Genomic DNA, 11,732 nt, shown 5'->3' with positions numbered 1-11,732 from the left:
CTTACCCTGCATAGACAGACTGAGAATCAGTAGGTAAAGATCTAAGTAGAAGATTCGGTTCATTGATACTAATCAGTAAAGGTTTTGTATTGTTAAGGGATGATTGTTCAAATGGTGGCCTCCGCTAGGTAGTTTTAAACATTAGAGTCATATCAAGTGAGTTGTCCATCTCCCTAATCAAACCATCATTTAAATTAGGAGAGTGGGTCAAGCACGCTTCAAAAGAATCATGCAGTTCAATTGGAACGAACTCATCCTCACTCAAATGTGTCAGATGGGTGGAGCAGATCATTATGGTTGACAATTCCTTATACCTCTTGATCATTTACCAGGACCATAATTGAGATCGATTCCTGGGAAATTTAGGCTGTAAACTCATGATTGTCATCCCACTCCTCATCATTGTCTAATTCAGTACAGTTCACAAGTGAGTTGAGGTCACTTTCCTCACACTATGTTTCTAGGTTGGGTAGGCTTGAATAAACTAGCCTCTTCCTCCTTATTAAAGTCAGGTGTGTCATGTGGGTGGAATGTGTCAACATCATTATATTTGAAAAATATCAATGTCTCTTAATCATTCCTTTGGACAGTCATCGAGATCGATTTTGTGAGAAATTGAACCGTATGCTTATTAACACAATCCAACTCTTCATTCTTAACTTTAATACTCTTCATAAGCGAGTTAGGATCACTTTCCTTGCATTGTGTTTCTAGATTGGATTGAGGCGAGGATAACCTAGCCTCTTCCTCATCATTGAGGTGCAATTCAGCTCTTTGAATGGAGGATTCAATCGCTTCTAATGATTTTCTAATGTCTGTGAATGACTGTGTGATGAATTGGTTGAATTGTTCTTGAGCTTCCATGTGAAAAAGAAAATTCTGAAGTAAATCCTCTTGGATTGTTTCTGGTTGGATCTCAAAGATACGGGGTCCAAAAGGATAGTCACTAGAATTGATTGTTGATTCATCTCTCTAATGTTGATGTTTCCACCGATCATAGTCATATGGATCATATGTGGGAGGGTTTGATGGTTGTTGGTATGCATTGTCACCCATAATATAATCACGCATTGACTTCTTAACCGTTGGAATATCATAGTCTGGTTGACTCTCGATAATGGTTTCAGAAAATTTTTAAGACATGGGTTGTTTCCTAACATAATCATCTGATAGCCCTTCCTGATATCTCTCATCTTCTAGAAGCAGATTAGCATACTTACGTACCCACTCTTGCATGTACATGGTGAAGCCTTAATTCTGAATCTGTTCCTTAAAAAAATTCCTAAAAAATTCCTACAACAGTATGGAAAGTAGGTAGAGGGAAGATGTTACCAAAATTAAAGGAAAGATGTTACCAAAATTAAAGAACTATAATTGAAGATCCTACAAAATAAAAAACAGTCAAACTATGTTAGTAATCTTAGAAGAAAGAAAAGAAAAGAAAATTAAGATGCATCCTAAAAACCCTAGATTAGAAAAGTTCAGAAAATAAGAAAAATTCTAACCTAAATTAATCCTAATCTTAACGTAATTCTAATACTAATTAATCTTAGAAAAATGTAGCCGTAGTCCCTAGCAATGATGCCAAAAACTTGTTCACAACCCCAAATGTAGGGTCGTGATGTAGTAATAATCTCGGTAAGACCGAGGTCGAATCAACAGGGACTAATCTCTTACGTTTTTGAAAGTAACTAGAATTAGAACTAGAAGAAGATCTAAAACTAAGTCTAAATAATTTAAAGAGTAATTGTGAATAGAGTAATTGAAACTTATGAATTTAAAGGTGGGAACTATAGTGCCAAGGATCCACTTGTAGTTATTGAGATGCTACCTTAATTGATTCAAGAGATCTAACTAGAATCAGAGTCTTATCTTATCCAGTTATAAAAATAGATTATCAAATCTTTGAACTTCTCATTGATCTAGTCTCAATGGAAACGGATTGTGAAGAATTGGAAGGGATTCCATCACCCAACCATGCCTAGGAGACTATAGCAAATAACAGGATTTACCAATCCCACAATCTCAAATAAGAAAAGATGATATTCAAAGCTATCACAATGCCCATTGTAATTTGAGCCACAACAAACCATTGAAAACTAAAAAATTCCTTAAAATCAACTAGAAATCAATGAAGTTCAACAAAAACATAATCAAAGTAAACATCCCAATCACGCTACAAGCTTCACCTCTTAGCCCTAGCTAAGAGGTTTATCCAACCATAGACATGATTGAACTAAGAACTCTTAAGAAAAGCATAAAAACAAACTAAGGAAGAAGAAGAAGACTCTTGGTGGCAGCTCTCCACCCTTTGGCTCCACTCCTTAAACCCTAGATGATGCCTAGGAACTTCTTAGGGACTCCTATTAATAGTTGCGAAACTCTATCTTATGCAACTCCTTGGAATTTTTGAAAATGTCTTAAATTTACGTGCTCCACATAAGTCCCGTGTTATGCTTTGGTCGGACCGAATTAAGGTTGAAAATCGCACTTTTTCGCTAGACAATTCTACACGATTTCGGTCGGATTGAAGTTGATGCTAAAAAATCTTGTGCAGAAAATCTGTCAAATTTAGGTCGGACTGACTCTGGCCGAAGCTTCCAACTGAAGCTTTGATCAGACCAAAGTTGGCTCAGGTCAGACCGAAATGTCCTATTTTCTTTTGCAGATTTTGCATTCTTTCAAGTCATTTCTTCATCCTTTATAAATGGTTTCCTTGGATCTTTGCATGTGAATTCTACATTCTTGGTTTCCTAAGATCCATCTTTTACCTTGGTGATTCTTAAGCATTAAATCCATGCTTTTAACATTCTTTTCAATCCAATCTCTTAAATTCACCTTATAACACAAACATGGATAAAATATACCATTAAGCCTTATCATGTTCATAAAACCAAGAATAAATAGGAGAAAATATGCAATATTTAACACTCAACAAGCGGATGAATCAGACTCTCTTAGAGAGGGCTCAATGCATGTTAAGTAATGTTGTATTGGGTAAGGACTTATGGACTGAGGCTGTTAACATGGCTTGTTATTTGGTGAATCGATCCCCGTCTGTGATAATTAATGTAAAATTCCAAAGGAAGTTTGAAGTGGTTATAAACTGGACTACTCAGATTTGCGTATATTTAGTTGTGAGGCGTATTCTCATATATTGTCAGTTGTGAGAGATAAGCTAGACCATAGAGTTAAAAAGTACATCTTTATTAGCTATGGTATTGGTGTGAAAGGTTACAGGTGATTCGACAAGGTCACACGTAAGGTCACCATTAGTTGTGACGTCAGATTCAATGAAAGCTCTATATTTCGCAAGAATGGTCAGGAAGAGATAAAGGAACCTGAAAGGTTGATCGTAGACATTCAAATTGACATATATAATACTTAGGCAGAGACAGATGTGCAGACAGAGGTATAGGAGCAGGTGGAGTAGCCACCTGTGAGAAGAAACCCACCGCGTGATCGCAGGTTACTAACAAGATACATGGACGACTCAATATTGCATATGCCTTCATTACAAATGAGGGGGACCCATTTACTATTCACATGGCTCTTAATGAGCCTGTTGCAGTAAAGTGGAAGGTGACTATGGACGATGAGATGGACTCATTACACAAAAACCACATATGGGAGCTGGTGGAGCTCCTAGAGGGCTGAAAAGCGATCAGATGTAAGTGATTATTCAAAAGGAAACATGATAGATACAAAGTGAAGTTGGTAGCGAAGGAGTATCCTTATAGAGAAGGAATCGACTTCACAGAGATATTAGCACCAGTGGTTAAGCAATTATTTATCAGATTCGTATTAGCGGTAGTTGTCTAATACGATCTTGAGCTGGAACAGGTGGATGTCATGTCATGCCCTAGACTCAGTGACCAGATCACAAGGAACCCGATATTCGGTTTCGGCTGTAACAGCCTTCGTGGTGCCCCATTCTCGGTTCCTAGCACCCATTCACCAGGTTCTAATCCTGGGATCCCACAAGGAGGATTTATAACATAAGTCTGAATCCAATAAGAGCATCCCTAAGATTATAACATAGTAACCACAGATAGTAACTATAAGAACACATCACAAAAATTTATTAAGAATTAAAACTTTGATACAAGGTATGGTACTCAAGGGAAATACAAGGTCTGAACAACGACGACTCTAAAAGGTCTTCGGCATGCTCCAATGCTCCTCCTCAGCTACTGTAGCTGCCTAGAATCACCTACACGCATCAATCATGCATAAGCTTATAGAAAGCTTAGAGGGCGGTGTCGGTGTGTGTAATACCAGTGCCAGAAAGAAACATCAAAGAATGTAGAAGCTCGGTATGAACCATGAACACTATCAATGCCACTAGCCATACTAAGGTTAAGCTATGACAATCATGAATGCAATAAGCCATACCAAGGCTAAGCAAAGAAATATATGAGTATTGGGCATTATACCGAGGCGATGCACAAAAGGCCTATATAGCTAATGCCAATGCAATGCAATACATGTCAGTCCTCATATCAAGTCCACAAATCATATAGTTCCTCTCTAGGAAAATCACCGAGGTCAAATACACTGCTAGCCGATTGCCACTCTTCTAGCCGCACAATCTAACGAGCGTAAGAGACCTCACTACCCGCCTATGGATAGTCAATCACCAGCAACGCTCGACGATAGCGAACCAATTCATGAGCTGATCAAACTCAGCCTAGTTATTGCCCCCTCACCCAGATATTTCACAGGTAGTCGGTGTTATTAGTAGATATATGTCAAACCTCGACAAGTAATAGTGGAAAGTGGTGTAATGGCTACTTCGATACATTCAAGGTACAAAAGACTACATTTTAACTTTTAAGAAGATAGTGACAAAGTTAGTAGGGTATGTGGATTCAGACTACACAGGCATTGTGGATTTTCGAAAGTCAACTTCATATTATTTGTTTATACTAGCGGGTGGACCAATTAGTTGAATGTCGAAACTTCAACTGTGGTAGCTCTTTCCAAAACAGAAGTAGAGTATATGGTAATTACGAAAGCATTTAAAGAAGTATTTGGTTAAGAGGCATGATAAATCAGTTGGGACTTCAACAGGAGGCTATGCCGGTTAATTGTGATAGTAAGAGTGCTATTAATTTTTTTAAAAATTCTATTTATCACTCTCTACTAAACACGTTGATGTTCATCGCCATTTTATCCGATAGGTGCTTGAGGAAGAAGGCGTAACACTGGAGAAGATCCACACCAGCGTGAATCTAATAGACAGACCCACCAAGGTCGTTCCTATAGAAAAGTTCATGTTTTGTGCAATTTCTCTGGGCTTGGCAATGACGTAAAAGGAAGACGAAGTGTGTACAAGAAGCATTGATTGAAGCTATGTTGTGATGTAGAGATAAGAGAAGAGGACAAGAAGCTATGCATTTGAAGATTGAAGACATGATGGAGATTATTGTATTTGATGTCATAAATCTAGTCAGGTACAAGGTCTGTCAATGCCATTGACTGTCTGTTTGATGTCACCTTCGATGACATTGAACAGTGCTCGATCCATCGAACATTTTTCGAATTTCCTCTGTTGGTTGTTAGACATACTGTGGCCATTTTTGATGACATTGAAGATGTGTTCGATGCCATCGAAGCTGGGTCGAGCAATCAAGCATTTCCGCAAAATCCATGTTTAGTCGCTGGAGTCTTTTGGCTTCTGTTCAATGTCATCGAAGGTCGTTCGATGACATCGAACAATTTACTCAGATTTTTTGCAGATCCACGGGATTTACAAATTTTGCTTCCTAATTCGTTTTGACTTCTTTCCAAACCTATATATATGAGTGTAAATAGGATTGAGAGGTATTTTAAGGCTTCATAAACTATTCCAAGGGTTTCTAAAAGGGTTCTAGGGTTTTAAAGGGGTGGAGAAGGTTAAGATTCAAGGTTGTTTGAATTGGGTAAGCCTTCTCTCTTTGTAATTTTTACTTTCATAGTGAAGATCTATCGTATTGTGTCAACTGGGTCCTAAAAGGTAGCCTGCCACTACTCGAATATGAAACAAGGCCCAAGGCCTAAGCAATCCATGACCTAGTGGGCTATACACCAAGCCTAACACGTAGGCAATATGGTGGGCCCTCAAGCAAGGTTTGGGCTCAACTATAAAGGTCATAAACCCACATATTGTGGTGGGCCTAATGGGCAGCCTAGTAATCTAATCGTAAGGGCAAATCCTTATACTTATTTCAAGTGAGTTGGGCCTCACAACTTGGCCCAAGTATAAGGTCATTTTTGGTGGGCAACCCATCACAATAAGTAGTAAATATAAGCCCAAAGGTCAAGGGGCCTATCTAGAACATTCTAGGGCAAATGGATCTAGAAAATCCAACAAATAGCAATGAACATTGATCTAATAAAAACCCAACTGGGGTGGGCCTCAAGTGTGCACTAATTAAGCCCAAAACATGGTAAGAAAAGGGGTGAAAATGTGTGTACAAACATTCTCAAATCTGGTAGGCCATGCTGCCCCAAAACATGCAATTAAGGGCAGCCAATTTGGGCCTATTACTGAAATTCCATCCCACCTGTTTTTAGGGCTTGCTAGAGTCCAGGAATAATCAATTTATTTAAGCATTTTGTTTCCTTGGTGACCCACACATATCACTGTGGGTCCCACCAGATGAGAGTAATGGATGAAACATATAACTCTAAGGGACTATGCCACTGGATTGGACATCCAGCAGAAGCCCAATAGGTTGGGCATCCTAAGGTAGACGGTCCATGGGGCTAGGACATCAGCCCCCAAAACATATCAAAGTGGGCCCCAAATGTGGATGTCCTATAGGGAGGTGGCCACATTCCATGTAGACCACATCATGGATGAACGGTGTGGATACAATGTACAATAAGGTGGGCTGTTGGAGGGCGGACAGCCAGCAATGGCTGGACGCCAGCCTAGTTGGAACGTCCAGCTGTGGCTGTCCATCCAGCAACAATACATCAAGTTCTAGGTGGAAAGGTGGTGGCCCACACCCCCAAGGTGGGTCCCAACATGTTGGGCCACACAATGGGCCAATAAGGATGCCTAAAGCCCAAGCAAAACATGAAGGAAGCATGAGGACAATAAGGTAAAACAGAAATTCTGCTACACAAATACATGCTGTCCATGTAATATTTTCCCAAGAAAGTGGGCCCAATCTGAGCCTAGAGGGGGAGGAATTAATGGTTAGTATTTTTCCCATGAAATACAGCAAGGTGGGGTCCACAAATGTGGCCCACCATTTCAAGTAACAGCTGGGAATTTTGATTTTCCTTCAATCAACAAGGTTGGATGGTCCAACAAGGTGGATCGTCCACCCCTATGGGCCACCCCTTTTTGGGTCCCATTGCATGGACATCTGAGGAGGGTTCTATGATAGTTCGGAGTGGGGTCCACACCTCCAGTGGACACCCCACTTCAGGGATAAAAGAGCCCAAAAGGATGGGCAATCTCAAACCCAAAAAAATTTGCTACTAAGGCCCAATAAAACTGTCAAGATTCTAGGCAGCCATACATGGCTGGATATTCCAGCCCATATCTGAGAATACACATCAATCCAAGGGTGGTGTGGCCTTCCTTGGTGGACCCCACTAGTGTCCCAATCAAGTCCCAAAGACAAATCACTTGCATGCATTATTTAAGGTAGCAAATGGGACACCCAAACCATGGTGTAGGTGGGTATGGGTGTCCCACCCTAGCTGATCTTTCTGGATGATCCAGGACCACCAAGTGGGCCACACACATCATCAGCAAAATAAAAGAAAGGTGAGAGAAGAGGAAGAACATCCTGACCATAGGGAGAAGGCTCCACCACTATTGAGCCTTCCCCAATCACAATCACACCCTCACATTTCATTCACATTCATATTACATCATGGATCTTCATCATGCATGATCTACATTTAAGATGAATGGTTAGGATGCCATCCCAACCATGATGCAAGAGTTTAGATGACCCAGCATGTTATGGAATTAGGAGAAACCTCCATGATGGGGTTCATCAAGGAGAAACCCCATGCATGGGACATGCATGTCCAAGGGATTGTGTAGGATCTCCACCATTGATTTATGGGTCCTACACTTCCCAAAAGAAGAAAAGAGGATATCTAAGCTATGGAAAAGGAATGTGTGCATTTAGAGGAGCACCCACCTAAAGATCTTCACCAAAACTTAAATCACCAAGCTCCAACTACTCCAAGGAATCAAGATTGATGGATGAGATGGGATGGGGATGGATGGGTCAAGAGAAATTGGAGAAGAAAGGGGCTGGAATGGTGTGGATGTCCAAGCTCTCTCTCTAGCTTGGGAGAATGAAATGAGAAAGGAGAAATGAGGGATAGAAGAGAGAGGAAAGAGCTTGTAGGAAAATTCTCATTGCAAATGACTTGGGAAGAAAAACCATCATGGTTTCTCTAGGGAAGAGTTGCATGGGATAGAAAAACTCATCATGGGATAGCCAAAAACAGAGGGCTATATGGGGCTATAAGGTAGGGATGGGTGGTGTTTTGGTAGTGGGTAGTGTAGGATATGGAACTTTGGGTGGTGTATGGGTTGTATGTATTGGAAATTGCACAAGAGGGAGTGGTTCACCTTGAAAAACATGCTCCTCACACTAGGTGGGCCACATGATCATGATCAAAGGCTAGAAATGAGATACACACAACTTATGATCCATACATTGGATGGACGCACAAGACGCAGCATCGGAACCACAACGACGATGCGAACAAGATAACATAGGTTTCAGCTCGATCCGAGTCGGGTCTACATGACCAGACTTAAGGATGACCACAAATACTATTAGGGGGTCGTAGGTCACCGGGATTCGACCGGTAGGACTGCAGGAACAAGAGAGATGAAATGCACACTCATACACACACATGCACTTGGGTCGGGTCTTACACTTGGGGAGACCTCTTATTAATTTGCCTTTGCTCAGTCTATAAAGATTACAGTAGCGTACATGTCTTAGGCATTTATGTCATAAGTCAGTCTCATTAGTCTGGACCATGTAACACGATAACTTATATGAGCTCGAATCACTAACTATATAGTAATTTTCAGATGTTCTGTGACTAGTTAATATCACAGAATCTTTTTCATTAGAAATTTCACACCCTTGATTAGTGAATTTGATGTTATGTTTATTATCATAAATTTGAGAAATGCTTAAGAGATTATGCTTAAGGCCTTCTACAAATAAAACATTCTCAAAGGGAGGAAGATTGAAGAGTTGAACTGTACCTTGGCCAATTATTATGTAGTTGCTACCATCACTGAAAGTGACTAAACCATCAATCATATCTTTAAGGTTGGTGAACAAATCTTTGTCACCTTTCATGTGTCTAAAGTAACCACTGTCTAGGTACTACTTTGACTGACTCGAAGCCTTGAAAGCGGTGTAGGCAGCCAAACAAGTAACCTTAGGGACCCATTTCATTACTGTTTTGGGTTTTGGAGCAATGTTGGTTTTTCTATGCTTGTAGTTGTTATACATTCTACCATTAGAGTTAGATTTCAGAAGCTCCTTGAGTAGATCTACAATTTTCTCAGCTGAGGGGTTATAATTTTGATTTCTAAAATTGATATGGTTGTTTTTAGATTTAGTAGTCAAAAAGTTTTAGGATTTTTAAAACCATTTTGATTAAGACTTTTCCCTTTTGAGTTGGAGGACTCTCCTTTAACAAACTTAGGAGGAGTAGACTTACATTTTAGAGGCGTATTCTTATCATAGCCCAAACCAAATCTATCTCCACATTTCCTTGATCCAGTTAGCAATTTTTCTACTTTAGGATCACCTTGGGCATACCTCCAAGTATCCTTCAAACTCAAGAGAGAAGAGACTTCTAGTTTTAGTTTTTCATTTTCTGATTTTAGGTTTTCAACTTGGGATGTTTTGAAATCTAAATCACATTTAGTCTTTTCAAAACAATGAGAAAGATGCCATTTTTCTAAAACTAGGTTTTCAAAATATTATTTTAACTTTAAAAACTTTTCTTTCTTTTTAAAGTTTAAGTTTTATAGTTATCTTACAACTTTTCCTATATATGACATTAAAGGCATCTTGTAAATCTTCATCATTTTCAAGGTCACTCTTCAGATTTTCATCATAAGTTGAATCATAACTCTCTAAGGAAGTGACTCTAGCTAGAGTTATTAAGGCCTTGACCTCATTAGAAGATTTCTGTTCAGAATCATTTGACTCAAAAGAAGCTTCAAAGCAAGATGATTCATCCCATGTGGCCAACATGCCTTTTCTCTTTGGCTTGTCCCTTTTTGGACACTTATTTGCCAAATGCTCATATTCATGGAAGTTGAAACATTGGTTGTCTTTAAGTGATTTCCAACTTTTAGATCTACCTTTTTTCTTTTCAAAGGGTTTTTGAAAATCAACTCTCTTTTTGCTTTTGAAGATTTTATAAAACTTCTTGACTAATAGTGCCATATCATTGTCTGAATTTTCACAATCAGAATTACTAGAATTATTTTGAGAAATACATTTAGATGACTTAAGGGCTATGGACTTACCTTTAGGAGCCTTGAAATTTAACTCGTAGGTTTATAAAGAACCAAGAAGCTCTTCAACCCTCATATTATCCGTATCATAAAATTCTTGAATGGCAGTGACCTTAGAATTGAACCTTTTAGGCAATGAACGTAGTATCTTTGCCCAAACTTTACTTTATGGGATGCTATCTCTAAGACCCCACATTGAGTTGACTATGTCATTCAATTTAGTATAGAAGTCTATGAATGTTTCACTTTCTTCCATACATATTTCCTTAAACCTAGTGGTAAGGATTTAAAGTTTAGATTTCTTGACTATAGTTGTACCCTCGTGTGTCATTTCTAAGATATCGCAGGCTTGCTTTGCAGTATCACAAGATATAATTCTTTTGAATTCGTCTGGTGATAGTGCGCAGGTGATTGCATTTAAAGCTTTAACATTGGTATATCTCTCATTTTTCTGAAGAGTGGTTCACGAATAATAAGGTGTAACTTTAATAGATTTAGTTCCATCAATGCCTAGAACTTCAGACGTGGGTGGGTTCCATCTAGTTACTGTGGCTTGCCACATGCTCCCATCGATGAACCTTAAAAAGATCCTCATCTTGACTTTACAATAAGCATAATTGGAGCCATCAAAAGGTGGAGGCCTAGTAATAGAGAGGCTACCAAAATTTGACATAGTATAAGCTTGAGATCAGTTAGCTAAGGAAATGAATCCAATTAAAAAATGAGCTATTAGGCTTTAATATCACTTGAAAAGGCCGAGCTTTAAGTCTTATAGGGGTTTGAATAGGACTATGCCAAATTAAAAAATAAATGCGGAATACAAAGATAGATAACACAAATAAAATCAAACTCAAACGCACAAGTCTTGAAAGGTTGATACAAACTAAGTTCTAAGGACAACCTTACACCAAAAACCAAGGTTTATGGTAGGACAACCTAATATCTAGAACTTTTGTAAGCATCAAAAACTCAAACTTAGAAAGAGGCAAAGGAAATAAACTAAATTATTACAACATTCACCACAAGTGCATAAAAGGAAATTACAACATTCACCACACATACATCACCATCAACATCAACTAAACACCAGGAATTATAGTGGTTCGTGTGTGTACACCAACTGTTCAAGAACAGCCACACAACTACTCCACTCCCAATATCCACACCCACGGGATATTGGCTTTCACTATGAAATAAGATTTTCCAAAGTTCA

The sequence above is a fragment of the Magnolia sinica genome, chromosome 17 (genome assembly GCF_029962835.1).
Source record: "Magnolia sinica isolate HGM2019 chromosome 17, MsV1, whole genome shotgun sequence".
NCBI lineage: Eukaryota > Viridiplantae > Streptophyta > Magnoliopsida > Magnoliales > Magnoliaceae > Magnolia > Magnolia sinica.
Note: the sequence above shows the minus strand (reverse complement) of the source record.